Below are 17328 nucleotides of genomic sequence, written 5' to 3'. Positions count from 1 at the left end.
CATCCCAACAGACCTGGCTTTTACATATGCCAGCCATGAATCCGCAAGCAGACTCAACAGGTTCTATGTTCCTAAGGCAAGTTACTAGTTGTGAAATATGGCCAATTAGTTTCTCAGACTACAGCGTCTATCTTATATCTCTGAAACTCGCCTTACAAAATATTTTATGGGAAGGGGAGTGTGGCAGACAAATGTCTCCCTATTAAAAGATGCTTCTCTGTCTCTGACAGTCAAAGAAACTTGGAATAAATGTATCCGATGGTTACCAGCATATACTGAACACATAGTGAGATGGACGAAACTAACAAAACCGAGCCTACAAAAATGCACAAAGAACTTTCCGGAACAGAAAGCGTACTTTACGCGATATACACGAGTGTGTTTTTATACACTGGTAGGAGACGAAACTAATATAACTTCAGATGTATAAAGGATTAACCCTACAAAAACATTATTAAATTCACCCGCTAGACAGTCGTTGGATGGCATCCAAATTAGGGCACGAAATCTTAGTGGTGTTCCTAGTGAGCCGACCTCCATATATCACGTTATCGTCGAAATTGCTCTGCCTTAACAATGACCATGATGACATACCTTACCCAATTTATTACACATTTTGTTTGGCAGTGAAACTGAACAAAACACTGGAGTGCCACTTTTGGACAATTTCACAGGGTTCTAAAGTTTCTGGTGCTGGTATCTTTAACAGAAAAAACTGATGTGGCTTGTCTGTTTCATGCAATGATTGTGTTTATCTGTGCAAAATGAGCCGGAAAGTACTAGACAGATGTCCATTTTTAATGTGAAAAACCCTTTGAAGAAATTAGATATCTCAGCTTTGCAAGACATAAGGAATGATCTTTCCTTCAGTTGAATAAACATGTTTCAAACAGATCTACCCATTACAATCACATTCATCAACTGAAAAAAGCCATACTCATTGAATACTGTAAAATAAGAGTACATCATGAAGTGAGACTCGACAACGAGACGCTACACCATGCTCTGATTAGAAGTTCCCGCACAAAAATAGTTCATTGTTTAAAAACCAGTAATCTTGTTATTGTTTTGAGAATAGAATATGTCGTGGCACCTACAGCTGCAGAAGTCAAGTCATCTACAGCTGAACTGTAGTTTTTGTAGTTGTTTGTGTGAAATTAAAAAATGAATTTGGGAGCTGTTCTGTAAACTTTCTCTGTAATTTTCTTAAACTCTGTTGTTGACAAATGAGAAATTAAAGCCTTATATTTGTTTCAGTGTATAATTCAGAATATGTTTCCAAATTTCTATGCCTTAAAACTGTGTTATCGTCTTAATTTTCAAGATGACACAACTATATTTTTCTTCTCCCCTCCTACAGTGTTTATACTGCAGCAAAAAGTTGATTAAATAAGGTTGATTCTGAAATATCTGTGTTAAGTGAGTCAGCAATAAATTTCCACAGTACGAGTATATACATTTTGCACAACCGCTGTTTTTCTATAGCACCTATATTCATAAATTAAGTGCTTCTATTACTACCAACAGCTCTTTCATTTCTCTGTTGTGTTCATTGCTGTCCTGAGAAATCTGTTGAACGTTTTGGTGTCAGGCCAGGAAGAGTAAAGTTTCAGCATCAGAAACGATATGTCCCTAACAACTTACCACAAAAGACAGCAATCTATAGTCGTTTAACACATGTCAGTAGCCTATTGCAGATCCTAAAGAAATTAACGCATTTCAATGCAATTGATAATGATCCTATTAAACAGAGGCTGTTTACCTAATAATGAATTATCGTTTGAGGCAGGGTACTTAAAATGAATCAAATTTTTTTCACCATTACTGAACAGCAAGATTACTGTGTAAAGCAGATAACTATAAACTGTGCAGAATACCTATTAGGACCCTTGGAACTGTTCACATACTCTCCAGTACATACACTCCTCAATGGGTTTTCTTGCAGGAAAAGAAACAAGCTTCAGGTGAACTGTGATGCACAGTCACAGGACAAGATACATGAAGTAATCTTCAAGTACACTTTGGTGTTTTGCCCTGTGTTCATGGTGGAGTTTTGCACAGTGAATTCCTACCAATTTAAACAAAAAAATCATTTAATTAGCCACTCATTCTATAAATTACCTGAAGATCTAGATAAAAGCATTAAAAATTTCTGTGAGTTACGTGGCAGATAAGAGCATTCATCTAAAGTTATGTATCAGTATGTCAGATAGTAATTTACAAATGGAAGTAACTATTTTGTTCGTTAAAAATAGGATAAACAAGTAAATATCAAGCTACCAGTAGGAGATAATCGGCAAGTATTTACTGTAATTGTGGAGCCAGCATCTTCTTTCAAAGTAGCAACTTTCTTTTTAATTTACTTAGTCAAATTTAGCTAGTGTAGGCATGAATAATACTAATCGCTACAATGATGGGTAGATTAATGTTAACAACTTTTGTGGCGGCGTTCGTAGCGACAAGCAATTCGCTGTAGAAACGGCTTACGAAGTCACCGCCACACTTTTAATAGCGGGCCGACCGGTCCGCTGGAACAGTGAACAGAAAGATGAAAACCCAAACACTGATTAAATAAAAGTCGGTACTTATCTTTATTAACGAAGATACAGCAACACAGTAATGAACTCTGTGTCTACAGAAATCTGTCTAGTTCGAGTCGGAGCGGCTAGGTCAACGTCGGCTGACGACAAACAACAACTCTGCTGCGATGAACACACAACTGACTAGCAAGTACACAATTCGGTGGCGAGTATACAACTGAGCGGCGAATAGAGAACTGTCCTAGCGCTCGCGACTCCAGCGCTTAAGAACCCAGAAGCCAGCGGTGGCCTGCGCAGACTTGCGGCGATTTGCTGTCTCGCTGGCGCTGCTTATGCGGACGGCGTCCGGACTTTGATGCTGCCAACCTTTTGGCATTACTGGCTAGGATATAACAACAACAGTAAAGATTAAGGTCTACAATTTGCTTACCTTTTGTTAATGGGAACTTTGACTCATTCTACATACTTTTAACAATTTCATTCAATTATTATGTTAAATATTCTAATACTGACTATAAAAAGAGGTAAAGATGCAGCACAAAAATTCGTTCAGTTCTGCCAGTGCCTCGTCTCCTACCTTCCAAACTTCACAGAAGCTCTTCTGTGAACCTTGCAGAACTAGCACTCCTGGAAGAAAGGATATTGTGGTGGATGCATCATGAGTCGTGCTTGGTTGGTAGAGAACTTACCCACAAAAGGCAAAGTTCTGAGTTCAAGTCTTGGTCCGGCACAAAGTTTTAATCAGTCAGGAAGTTTCATGTTAGTGCACACTCCGCTGCAGAGTGAAAATGTCATTCTAGTTTTTATTTTTTTCTGCATATTGCTATTTATTATATCTTGGTAAACAAAATTTACTAACACACTTTCCACAAAAACATTTAGCTGTTGCAAATTTCTTTTATCTTTCTGATATTTTAAAGCTAATTGCCACCTTTGAATGATCTCAGTAATGAATATATCTAGAAGATTTTTTCATTTCATTTCCACTTTTTCACAAATAAATGCTATGAATTTCTTTTTCTTCATTACACAGTGGACAAATTATTTTATTTTCGATTTCCATTAATAAGGTAAAAATTTACTGAAATTTAAAAAAGCATTAATATTTTTTATGTAAATTTAGTTGTATGTGGATTTAAAAAATGATAAAATAATTTATAATAATAAATATGTTTTAGTAATTATTGCTGAAAATAATAACCAATTGTTCAAAGCAAAATATGTGGCTGATCTTTTAGAATGTGAAGATACTAGTGATGCAATTAAAAAACATTTCGTGAAGATGATAAAACAAAATATGCCGAAGTTTTTAGACTCGGTGATTTGATGGTGTCTTACTTGTATTGAGAAAAGAACAATATTAATTAATGAATTTGGGCTTTATTGTCTAATTTTTAAAGATAAAACAGAAGAAAAATTTAAACAATGGGATACACATGGTGTTTTACCTTTCATTTCAAAATATGAAAGAGAAAAATTAGCTTCGAAAATTTAAATAAAATCAAAGTTAAATGAAACAATATTGCAGAGAAGTAATTTGCAATAAATACATTATTATCACATGTTGTTCCTAAATTAATTAATAAAAATTAAGATCTTTTATGGTTATTTTGTGACTATATGATTATGATTTAAATTATGAACACAATTAAAAAATATCCAAAAACAAATATACCTGATGAGAAATATTTATTCAAATTGGGTATAATTTTTAAGAATTAATTATGTACCAAATTAAGTAAATATATAACCTAATGAAAGAACATTTATGAATTTATTCTTATCGAAATAATTTAAATATTTTAGATGCTTAATCCTGAGAACAATTGATTGCAGATATAAATAGATTAACAAACATATCTTAGAACATAAATGTATATTTACAAGTACTTTTTTCATCATTAAATTCCAGGTAACATTCATAAGTATTTTTAAATGGATCTAATAAACTAAATTTAATAATACCATTATTTGATTCCAACAATTAAAATTTAAAATACTCAAATACATTTGACATTCAGTTCTTTATTTTGATATCAAATTTAGCTCTATGTTCTTTGAAGAAACAATAATCATTATGAAAATTATGTTCAATATCAAACAAATTTAGATTTTCAATAATGTACTCAATTTACATACAAATTGTTTTACTGACACTTTAAAAATCGCTTTTCCTTAATTTTATGCAATTGAATGAATCATTGACACCTAACCATTGAATGTAAACTTTATTACCTTTGTTATTTGAAACTTTCTCAAGAAGGTAAGCATCTGGAAATTTCATTTTCAATAATCCTTGTTCATAAAAGTTCCCTGTTATTGATTCACCATTTCATTATTCCAGTTTATGTGAGTCTGAATTCGAATGATTAAAACCAACAATATTGAAAATTTGTGTTGACCAAATTACTGTATAACCTTTTTCTAAAAGTCCTTTAACTTCAATAATCCTTAGTTTATCTACAAGTTTATATATAGGTACAACATCTAACAAACTCATTATGTAAACCAGTTTTTTTCAGTTTCTTTATTATGTCCTTTGGGTCCATTTTTATAGTTGAATGTTTGGTGTTATATTCGTTTACTAATTTCGAAACTAAGTTAACCCAAATATGATTTACTTTAAGAGCAAATTTATTCCATATTTTTCCTCTTATTGTTCTATTAAATCATTCAACAACAAATGCTTTTAGTTCACTAAAGGTAGAAACTTTATTTATTAATGTAAATTCTTTCATTAATCCATGAAAATCTGTATTAGAAAATTCATTTCCATTATCTGTTGGCAAATTTTTTGGTTTTCTTGATTTCAATAGTTTTCAAAAGAATCAACTATATTTTTAGCTGTTTTATCTTTAAAGGGAATTGCCCAAGCAAATTTAGATGAAACATCCATAACAGTTTCAAGTATTTATATCCTTTATTTATTTTTGAAATTCCTTTCAACTTTCAGAATACTTTCTGACTCAATGAGCTTGTCATAAATCATCAATTCCAAAAGTAATTTCAGTATTTCTTTTAAAATTCTTTATAATTGATTTCCATCTTTTTCACTATGATAATTTTTATTTCCTGCTAATTCTTCAGCATGAATTACTGTTGTCTATCGATTAAATCTGTAATATAGTTCATCCAGATATCGTCAACTTGTTTTTTCTGAATATTTTTTTGCTAAACCTTCACCAACTTTTTTCTAATGAATCATTAGGATTTCTTTTTGAAAAACTAGGTAAATAGTCTTCAACAATTTTTTTATTAAGTGATTATATTTACTTCCTTTATTTTATTTAGATTACTTTCATTATATACATCATTTGAGTCGAATAAAATTCTTGTATGATTTTGTAGACCAACAGAATCAAATTCTGTTCCTAAATCATCCATAGTTATTTGTCTTTTAGTTAAACATTTCACTAATGCATGTGTTCCTTCATATTCTTTTTATTTTATCGCCATTCAATTCTAGTGGTAATTATCAGTGTTTTTATAAGGACCAACAGGTTTTAATCCAGAAATAGGATCTTCACTATGATAGATAAATTCCAAATTTTATCACTTATATTTCTTTTTTAACATCTTTATATTTTTCTTTTAATTTTCGTTCTTTCCCATAATTCTCTAATAAATTATTTATTTATGATTCACTTAATGTCTTCTCCTATTTAGCAGAATTATCATCAACCTATTCATGTAGTCAAATACAATTAAATTAATTTAAATAATGTCAGTTATACAGAACAAATTGTTTTCCAACATTTCTATTTCCTTCAATTGGCATTAAAACTTTTGCTCCTAATCTTAAAAGTCTTTGGTTAACCTATTCAGTTGTATTGGTAACTAGTTGGTCTGCTTTCTTAAACTTTTCTGTTCTGTTCTTGGTTAGTTTTCGATTTTTTAAAGTGTTATTTTAATTGTTCTTTTACTTTTTTATTTCATTTGCTTTTTCAACAGTTTCTGGATCATAATTTGTGAACTTTTATTAAGAGTAAAATAATGATAATTGTTTTTATGAATTTTATGTTTAATGTTAACATTCATTGTTTTTATGTTCAATGTTTATGTATATGTTTATGTTTAGTGTATATGTTTTATGTTTATATTTATGCCTTAGATTTATGTTCAATGTTAAAAATTTTTAACCCTGTCTATATTTACATTCATTATTTTTCTTGTCTTGTCTATTGTTATAATACCAAATTTATCTTTATTCAAATATTTACTGCATTATTCTGTAAATTCATAAAATTTTAAATCTCCACAAACTAGTATATGATAAACATGCTTTAAATTTGTATCATCTAGTATAAAATATTTTAAAAACTTAAATTATCTCTAACTAATTGTTTAGGACTTTCAGAATAAGTTTGACTTAAATAAAAACACTCTATCTCTTTATGTGTTCCTCTAGTAAAATATTTTCTAACTTTTTCTTCACTTTCCAGAGTAAAATCATCAAAAACTACAGCTGAGTTTTCTTCACACTCATCTAATGGAAAAATTGCTTCATTATATCAAGTAAAATTAACAGTTCTTTCTTTAATTTTATCTTCAATTTTTTACACATTTTTATAAATTCTTGATATTTAGGTTGATCTAAGCTTTCACAATAAACATACAAATGATTAATATTTTTGAAATTGAACCATCCTGGTGCTAAAATATAATTATTAAACATTAGTATTGTTTTTGCACAACCAGTTGCATGTCGAACAGAATTTGGTAAGAGCTTACATTTTCATTTTGGAACTTCTTTTCTGGAATTCTTATTTTTCGTTTCCAATCTATCATTTATTTACATAATTTTTTCTGATATAAATTAGTAGATTATTTCAATTGAGTTTTAATTCTTCTGTTCTGAAAAAACGATTAACTGTTCCTATAAGAGGAACTTATAAATACATTTCATTAGTTGGATTTATTCAAGTTTTATAACTCTAAATATTACAGCACAAAATAATAAATTATGTTGTGATGAAGATAAAAGAGAAATTCCTGTTCATCAATATAGTTTAGAAAACGTAGAAAATGTTATTCCTTCTAAGAATCCAAATATTCATGTTAAAGCACATAAAAGAATTGTTATTGAAAATGATAAAAAATTAAACTACGATTAATAAGTTTGTGTTTGAAAAGTTTTAGGTGTTAACAGTCATTTTATTGAACCTAATAAAGAAACTCTTGCTAAAGATATTCCTAAACTTATTCCATTCGAATTAACATAACTTTTAATTTCGCTGTTGGAATGTTCATTAAACATAATGATCATTTTTATCAAGTTACTAATATTACTGCTTAATTTAAGTATAAATCTGAATTTGGTAGCCCAACAATTTATGAGCCAAATCATCCTATAAAAATTCCAATGTTCAGTACTATTCGAAATATAGAGATTACTACAACTGATGAAAATGTTAATTTGATTGAGTTTAATGATGCTAATGTAACAGTGATTTTAAAAGTGAATTAATGAATTTGTTTCCTTATTACATCATGAACCAAATCACTAGTTTGCATTTCTCTCTTCTTTCCTGTTTATCAAAAACAAAAAATAATTTAATTCTTCTGGACAAGGAAATTGAAATTAATACAAATATTGAAGATTGTTTGATTCATCCTAATTTTCCGCAACTTTATATGACTTTTGATGATATTCATACAGAGGGAACTGGTTTTTCTGTATATGATTGTAAATCAAGTATTAAACTAATTGTTAATTATGTTTTAAATTGAAAAAGGCAAAATATTGAATGTAGAATCAAACATCCTTTTATTTTTTCTTTGTCTCTTATTCGTTTAATCTCTTCATGTTCAAATGAATTAAATATTGAAGGACATATTCTTCGTAAAGGAAAAATTAAAACAAAACGAAATTGCGTTCTTTATCCTTTGGAAGATTTTTCAAAGGTTGTGATAGAAATTATGTTTGAACGTTATTTAACTGTTAGTTTTACTTGGAGTTCGAGAAAATATCAAGAACTATATATTTTTTGTTGGACTATGGATGCTAATTCTACTTTTCTAGAAGAAGGTAAAATTGTTCTTGTGTTGATGTTGTTAAATATGAAACAGAATATTCACTTAAAATAGATCAAGAAGAGCTTAAAAATCTAAAAACTCCAAGTGATTTCTTCAAACTTCAAACAACTGAATTTGCTGGTCTACAGATTAAAGAAATTTTGAACTAGGTATTTCTAATTATTATAGTTCTACAGAATTTGACATGCCTTACTTTATTTTCACTTTCCAGACTTATCCAAATAATAATAAATTTCTTGATTCTTCTTTATTTGATCATGTTACATTACAAAATATCTATGATAAAAATGGAAGAAACGAAGCTTTTTCACAAGAATTATGGAATCTTGATCCACAAATTAACTTTTAAAAGCTTACAATTCTCTCAAGAAATTTAAAAGAATAACTCAATTAAATAGTGATATAAATGTATCTCGTTTCAATTTTATTCAAAGTTATTAGTTAATATGACTAGAAGAATGAATGTTTTAATTGCTCAAAAAACAACAGTGAAATTATGTGCATTCATTAAAGAGAATATTCCAAAAGATACACTTGCTTATCTTATAATGAATGGCAAAAAGGATTTAATTTATGTTATCAACATAGAATGCTTACTGAAAATTTTTTAATTAAGTAAATGAATTAAATATTAGAAAAAATTAAATACATTTTAACTTCTTGTTTTCATTTTCTTTTGAAATATTTTTATAAAACTTGAAAAGGTTTAGAGTGAAAACTTAAGTTCTTCAAAAATTAAAAATTTAAAAGTAATGAATCGTTTCTTTCTTCAAATGATTTAAGTCTTTAATAATTTCTTTATTTATAAAAATGTCCATAAATGGTATCACCAAAAATCTATTAAGGGAATTAATTTCCAAAGCTGAAATTTAACCTACTAAATTTGGAGTTAATATTTTATTACTTTTAGAGCGAAAAATATAAATCCAGATCGATATACTAAAATCTTTAAAAATTATGATGATAAATTAGATGAACTTGTAATTTTATATTTTGTTTTTCAAGGTAAAAAAGTAAATAAGTATCGATCTTTTCATGTTATTGAATGTGGATAAATTTTAAATTCTGGAAATTATTTAATTTACGAAATAATGATGTAACTGTTATATTTTAAACTTCATGTTTGGAAAAAACTCAAATTTTATAGTAATTATCTTAATGTTTACCACAGTTTTTAATACATTTGGAACATTCCAGACTTTCATTCACCTGGAAGTATGGTTTGTATGCTGCACAAAATTCATCTATGCAGCACACTTACTTATGAAGAAAAGTGTACTTTTAGCAACAAATGCAAATAGTAAGTGAAAAAATGATGAAATTTCATATGTAAAAAATTATTTTGATATGTTTTTGAACTTCCACTGGGAATGTCAATCCTGAATCCTTCCTGGTCATGCTGAAAAAGTTTTATGAATTTATTTGTAAAAGTATAGACAGTGGAAATTGGAATGTCCTGTGCTACCTAAACTGCTCAAAGTCGGCATGTTTGACGTCCTAACCCGTATTAAGCAATATGTAGAAGTGGTGTTTCATGTAAGTGAGACTGGCACCTTGATCCTAGGTTGACTTTCTGTATCAACATTGTTGCATAATTGACCTGGAATGACGTTTAGTAGAAGTTGGTGGGAGGACATTCCGAAAACCGCTGCAACCGGTTTTTAAGAAATTTATAAACCAACAGTTCGCTGACAAAATTATAGAAGAGAGTACTATTTGCTGGTTGACAGGAATTGTGACTGTGCCAAAGAAGTCTGTTGATGACTTGAAGATTCGATTTTCTCATGATTGCTGACATTTGAATAGTAAGACTAAGACAGATGCTACCCAATTCTGAACATCACGGAGATGACAGATAACTTAGGGCAAAGCCAGTACTTATCAACAATGAGACTATGGAGTGGAAAACGTCAGTTAAGAGATGCTCCTGAAGGTAGACCGAAAACGGTGTTTTCAGCATCTCTGGGACACTAACAATATACAAGGATGTGCTTTGAATTGAAAAAAAGCATAGGAGACATTCCAACAGTTGCTGGCCAGGGTGCTGAAGCGACTAAACGGGATCAGTGCCTCGTATATAGTAATCATGTAATCTTATTTTCAAGGGATGTGAAAGAGTGTAGACAATGTCTGACAGGAATGTCCAGATGATTATGAGCAGCCCATTTGACAGTCTTTACGAAAAAATGTCGCTAACCTAAGGACATCACACACATCCATGCCCGAGGCAGGATTCGAACTTGCAACCGTAGCGGTCACGCGGTTCCAGACTGAGGCGCCTAGAACCGCACGGCCACACCGGCCGGCGGGAGAAGTGAGAGAAGCATATTTGTTGGCTCATAAGACATGGTGCAAGAACCTATGTCTCACATAAGAACATGTAACGAGGACCTGATACAGTAGTGAATATCGTCTTGAGTGAATATAGCAGAACAAGGAAACCACAAGAGGACACATGTGACCATTTCAGACCAAGCCTTATGTCATAGCTTTGCGCTAACTCCCGATAAATACTTCAATTTTCCAGTTCTCGTGAGCTGATCATTGGGATCAACGGCATTTGCAATAATAGCACTGGATTCTATTATTACAATACTATAATGAAGCTATGTCCTAGATGCTGCAGCACAGTCTATGGAATAGCCACAGATGTACTCTAGAAGATAGTCTTCACCTGATGAACTTCACAGTGCTTCCTGCCTGCCCTCTACTGATGGAGAAACTGTCTGCCTTCTGACAGTACCAAATCGCAGAATGCTGCCAGCATTGAACATTGTGGAAGCCAGGAATAGGGACTCCTGGGCAGCATGTTCCTATTCAGTACGCATATGCCCCAGGTGCTGAAACCTACCCGGCTGGTAGGGAGACGATCAACCAGCCACACCAGGTACATCACGGATGGGTCATAGAGGGTCATCATAGAAGTCGGAGTTGGATTGAGGACACTCCAACAGCCAATGCAAGATACGGCCGCCGCCTGCCAGTTTGCAAGCAGCTGCAGCGGTGAGGTCGTTACCACCATCGCCTGGGCGTGCGGACGCTGAGCTGACTAAACAGACGTCAGCTAGAAACCAACATTCAGATGAGCGAAGCGTTAGCTGAGACTGGTGCCGGAGACCAACGAATTGTAAACGAGGTGAATAAATAATTGAACTTTAGTTGTGTTTTATTAGTGTTGAAGACGCTTCACAGGTTCTCAACAGCCTTCCCGACCTCACACAGGTGTGTCTCCACTCGCACCCCAACCTCGCCGCCCCCCCCCCCCCTCTCCCCACGGCAGTTTGTCATGTGGTGCGTTGAATCACGCTCTTGTGTGGATGAACACAGTGGAAAAGAATTAGTCGACAACAGAAAGGGAAATGCTTATCTATATTTATTAGTGTCGTGCCTCGTCTGTTACCTGTATGGAAGAAAGTTCAAAAAAATGTCTAATTAACTTGCTTTGAGGAAGTTACTTGGTTTGAAGGACCAATGCAGTAGATTAACTAGGCGGGCACTGACATTCAGTGAATCTGAGTTCGAAGGAATGCATAAATTAAGAAAGAAACACGCAAATTCAAGCAGACTAGGCAGAAAAATAGCACTAGGTTACGACCTCGGGGAATGACAAGCAACACCGAGCACTCATGAAGCGTGTAAGCAGTTTGGCAGGCAAAAGTGGTTTAGCAAGCACACTGGATTATTACGTAGCCCAGTTGCAACTAGGAGTGCTACGTGAGATGCATTATCACATTTTGTCGGCCTATGGGGGATGCTGGGCAAGGAATCGGAGAGTAGAAGACAAGTGTTGGTGGAAGGGATGGAAAGACGATGCCGATTGAAACGTCGGGAATTTAGTGGACTGTGCGCAGCGAGCGGATTTGCGTCTGAAGCAGTACTGTTACAGAAGCTGCCAGAAGCAACTGAACGGTTCAGTTTCATTGGGGTGGACGTGGCAGACCCATTTAGCCGAACACCAGCAGGTAATCGATTTTGTGCTGACCATAATAGATTATTTTCTCGTTACATCGAGATGGTGTCAATGCTAGAGCAGTGGGCGGTCACAGTCGCACAAGCATTGATGAATAGATGGGTATAGAAGTTAGAGGTGCCAGAGATGAATTAATTCAATTGGAATAAATATCCATCCTTCGCTGTGAGTGCATAAAATTCCAAAGTACACACTAGTACAGAGCTGTTACCATTCGAAGTGGTTTGTGGGAAGAAGATTTATTTATTATTCTGGATTTACAATGTGAGTACATTTTTCCAGCACCTATTCTAGATTACAGTAAGTCACTAATTATTGTTCTCCACTCTTCTCTATTTGTCCATAAATCTTCAGGAATGTTGTTCTTCCTCATTGCTGACTGAACTCCCTGTATCCATGTATCAGGTGTTCGTCCCCTTTTTCTTCTTCCAATTGGTACCCAGTCTATTATGCATTTTGGTATCCTTTCCTGTTCCATTCGTCTGATGTGTCCATACCATTTAAGTTGTTTGTGTTCGATGAAATCAATAATTGAATTTTTACATTTCATCTTGTCTCTGATTACTTCATTTCTTATTCTTTCTCGTCTTGATATTCTTGCTGAACGTCTCCAGAAATCCATTTCTGTGGCTAATAATTTTGATTTCAGTTGCCATTTTGTTGCCCACACTTCTGAACCATATGTAATAATGCTCCTAACTATTGTTTTAAAAATCCTTATTTTGTTATCAGTTGTTATGTGTTTGTCCCAGAGAATTCCATTCAATAAAGAGATTGTCGTCTTTCCAGAATTTATTCTTGATCTAATTTCTTTGTCCTGTTTCCCATCATTTGTAATTTTCACACCTAAATATTTATATTCCTCAGTAGCTGTTATTGTTCCCATCCCTTCTTCTAATATTAAGTCTCCATTCACTCCACCAATTACCATGTACTTTGTTTTATTCATGTTTACGTTTAGACCTGATTTTTTATATTCTTGAATCAATTTTCTGGTCATATACTCTATGTCCTCATAGTCTTGGGCTATAATCAGTTGGTCATCTGCAAATTGTAACGAGTATATTGTTCTATCATTTATTAGTATTCCCATAGCGTGGGAAGAAGATGCCTTCACCTTTTGATATGGTTCAATAGAAAGGTCTACGACTATACAAGAGAGAGATGACACAAAAGAAGCCGAAAGGAGAGAGAGGTCCAGAAACCCCAGCCTCAAAATGTATTAAGACCACGTAATTAGTTGATATGTGGTGTGACATTCGCGGTTACTGAAAATTTTTCTTTTGTGTATAGTCTAGGGTACTGACGTCGTTTTGGACAGAGTTATATATTTCTGTGGGGTAGGTTTTATCGTAAGTGTATTGAGACATGCTGTTCAGAGACAGAAGGCATCTTGGGGCAGGGAAGGTGGTATTAGGCCCTACCCTCAGGTTAACATATGGGAGAAGGCAGAAGAAGAAGGATGTTAGTTTTGATGGTTCTGTACTTCCTCTCTGGAGGATGAGTGAGAGCGCTGCAGGATAATCACTTGGATGGAGCAGTTGTGTTTTCCAGGCAACCAGACGTGGTGTTATCGGGCCGCACTTTATCATTGGTTTTACAGTTTAATGTACGGGAGTTGCAGAACTAAATACGGAAGTTGGAAGAAACGTTTACTCTGATAATAATAATAAAAGTTGGCAGTTAGTACAGGGCGGTTGAGAGAGGTCTCGAAGGAACATAGGTATTTGATTGAGGCATATGAACAATTAAAGGAGAAGATGTAGGAGTATCTCAGTGGTTCCGTACGAATTCAGGAGACTAGATGCTGGGAGTAGATTATTAACGACAATCTTCGGAACAGCAGACAAGAGCGACGTAATGAAGTTCAATGAGACAGCAGTGACTGCAGGGGTGTTAGCGAATGCTAATAAAGAAAATGTACATTGGCATTCTATGCGAATCACGAACTTATGTGGCGGCGTTCTAAACACACGCATGTTCTGGAAGCAGACTAGGGAAGTTGTGGATTACGCCAGGGTCTTGGCTAATACTCTGAACCGAGATTTAGAAGCAGTGGAAGCTTGAACGTAGGTACTTGATGCAAGACTGACGTTAAGGGGCTCCGGAAAGGCTCAAAATCATGAAAAGTTCAATTTTTACTTTTTTGCGTTTTCTGAATCTGCAGACTATTACCTTTTAATAGATATATAATTTATTCAATTCCGAAGACTACAACTATTTTTAAATTTTTTTTGAAATGTGCTCTACATGGGCGTGACCCACTGTGGCGCTGTTGAACTGCTATCAAATGGTGTTATTATTAATGTCCGTGTTCATCAGGTACATTTTAGTGATGTGAGATAAAGTATCTGTTGTGGCTAACCTATTTTCAGAGACTTAGCAGCACCTGAACTGTTGAAAAAGTGTATTCACGGAAAAACTCAAAACCCCAATGAAAGTGTAAATAGTGTTATATGGTCGAGAATCCCCAAGATTGTATTTGTTGGAATAGAAACACTTCACTTTGGTGTGTATGATGCTGTTGCGACTTTCAATGATGGCAACATTGTAAGGTGCAAGGTATTTAGAAATATGGGAATGAAGATAGGTTCTAACATGGTACGAGCGATGCTTGCTTAAGACATGGAACGCCTTCGGGCTGCAGACAGGGCTGTAAAGGGTCTAGAAATACAAGCAAGAGTAAACAGGAGGAGGAACAAGAGGCAGCTGGAGGAGGAGTTTGCAGAGGATGAAGATAATCCATCCTATGGACCTGGAATGCACTAAAAAGTTAATCCAATCTTTGTCGCTCGATTCCCAAAACTTTTATTTTCTCATACGAATTACATGTTTTCTAAGGATCTTCCAAACATATTTGTTTCAAAATTTCAGTAAATGTTACACAGTGCCTTCTGCATAATTTAACACAGCCTTTTTCCAAAAAACTGTATATTTTTGAATATATAAATAAAAAATTGCAAAAAAATGTTGTGAATTTTCATTACAATTGAAAAAAAATCATCTTTAATAACTGAACTAAAATTTTGTAAAATCCCTGTATTAAGTTGTAGCCCATATTCCAATAAATAATCTGTAAAAAGTTCAACTTCCTACCTCAAATACCTTGTGAGGAAAGCTGTAATTTATAAGCGTTATTTTAACATTGCAAGTATAGGGCGTTCCGGAGCCCCTTAATGAGGCTATTGCAGTACCCAGGGATAGCCTCTTGGACGCCAGGGTGGAATTAACAAGTCTGGAAAAAGCCATCCATCAAGCGCTACATGGACCGTGAAGTCCCGTCTTATTAACACCTGAACGGTATTTGAGAGGACATAGGAAGGTGCAAGGAAAGCTTCAGCTGAAATTACAGCTGTAGTGGAACCGAGCAGCCAGAACTTTCCATTCTACTTCCATGCTGCAACAGTTGGTGCAACAACGGTTAGCGCATCACTAGACGTATCGCTGAAGTTACCGGTAGTGGGCAAGCATGTGGTGTTCGGGTGTCACACAGTGCACACTTATCCAGCGATGTTAGCAGAAGTTGGAAAATTTGTGCAAGTAAGAGAGGAAGGCGTGCTGTTTTTGGCGGAAAATGGGTATCAAATTTGTTCAAATGGCTCTAAACACTATGGGACTTTACATCTGAGGTCATCAGTCCCCTTGACGTAGAACTACTTAAACCTAACTAACCTAAAGTCGTCACACACATCCACGCCCCAAGGCAGGATTCTAACCTGCGACCGTAGCAGCAGCGCGGTTCCGGACTGAAGCACATTCTAGAACCGCTGAGCCACAACGGTCGGCAAGATGGAGATCAACACGTGATGATGACTGAGGGTGCCCTCCAGCAATGCCAATGCGGTGTGTCACCCTATGCCAAAATGATGACAAGGAGGAATATATCCATCATGCAACTCTTTAAACTACATTAAATTTCCTCCAAAAAAGTTTTGTTCATTTTTCCGAAGGACTACTAATTTACGAGTGGAGAGCGAGAGGAAATAAAAATTTCGCGCTTGATTTCTAACGGCCGGATGTAACGCTGCGGGTTCCGTAAAACAACACCGTTAAAGACAAATGAATGATTTCAGTTCCATTCAATTTCATTTCTTCCAAATGGTTGCATTTTCTTTCCAATACATACACTACTCACCATTAAAATTGCTACACCACGAAGATGACGTGCTACAGACGCGAAATTTAACCGACAGGAAGAAGATGCAGTGATATGCAAACTATTAGCTTTTCAGAGCATTCACACAAGGTTGGTGCCGGTGGCGACACCTACAACGTGCTGACATGAGGAAAGTTTCCAACCGATTTCTCATACACAAAAAGCAGTTGACCGGCATTGCCTGGTGAAACGTCGTTGTGATGACTCGTGTAAGGACGAGAAATGCGTACCATCACGTTTCCGACTTTGATAAAGGTCGGATTGTAGCCTATCGCGATTGCGGTTTATCGTATCACGACATTGCTGCTCGCGTTGGTCGAGATCCAATGACTGTTAGCAGAATATGGAATCGGTAGGTTCAGGAGTGTAATACGAAACGCCGTGCGGGATCCCAAATGCCTCGTGTCACTAGCAGTAGAGATGACAGGCATCTTATCTGCATGGCTGTAGCGGATCTTGCAGCCACGTCTCGATCCCTGAGTCAACAGATGGGGACGTTTGCAAGACACCAACCATCTGCATGAACAGTTCGACGACGTTTGCAGCAGCATGGACTATCAGCTCGGAGACCATGGCTGCGGTTACCCTTGACGCTGCATCACAGACAGGAGCGCCTGTGGTGGTGT

The sequence above is a fragment of the Schistocerca americana genome, chromosome 6 (genome assembly GCF_021461395.2).
Source record: "Schistocerca americana isolate TAMUIC-IGC-003095 chromosome 6, iqSchAmer2.1, whole genome shotgun sequence".
Lineage (NCBI taxonomy): Eukaryota > Metazoa > Arthropoda > Insecta > Orthoptera > Acrididae > Schistocerca > Schistocerca americana.
Note: the sequence above shows the minus strand (reverse complement) of the source record.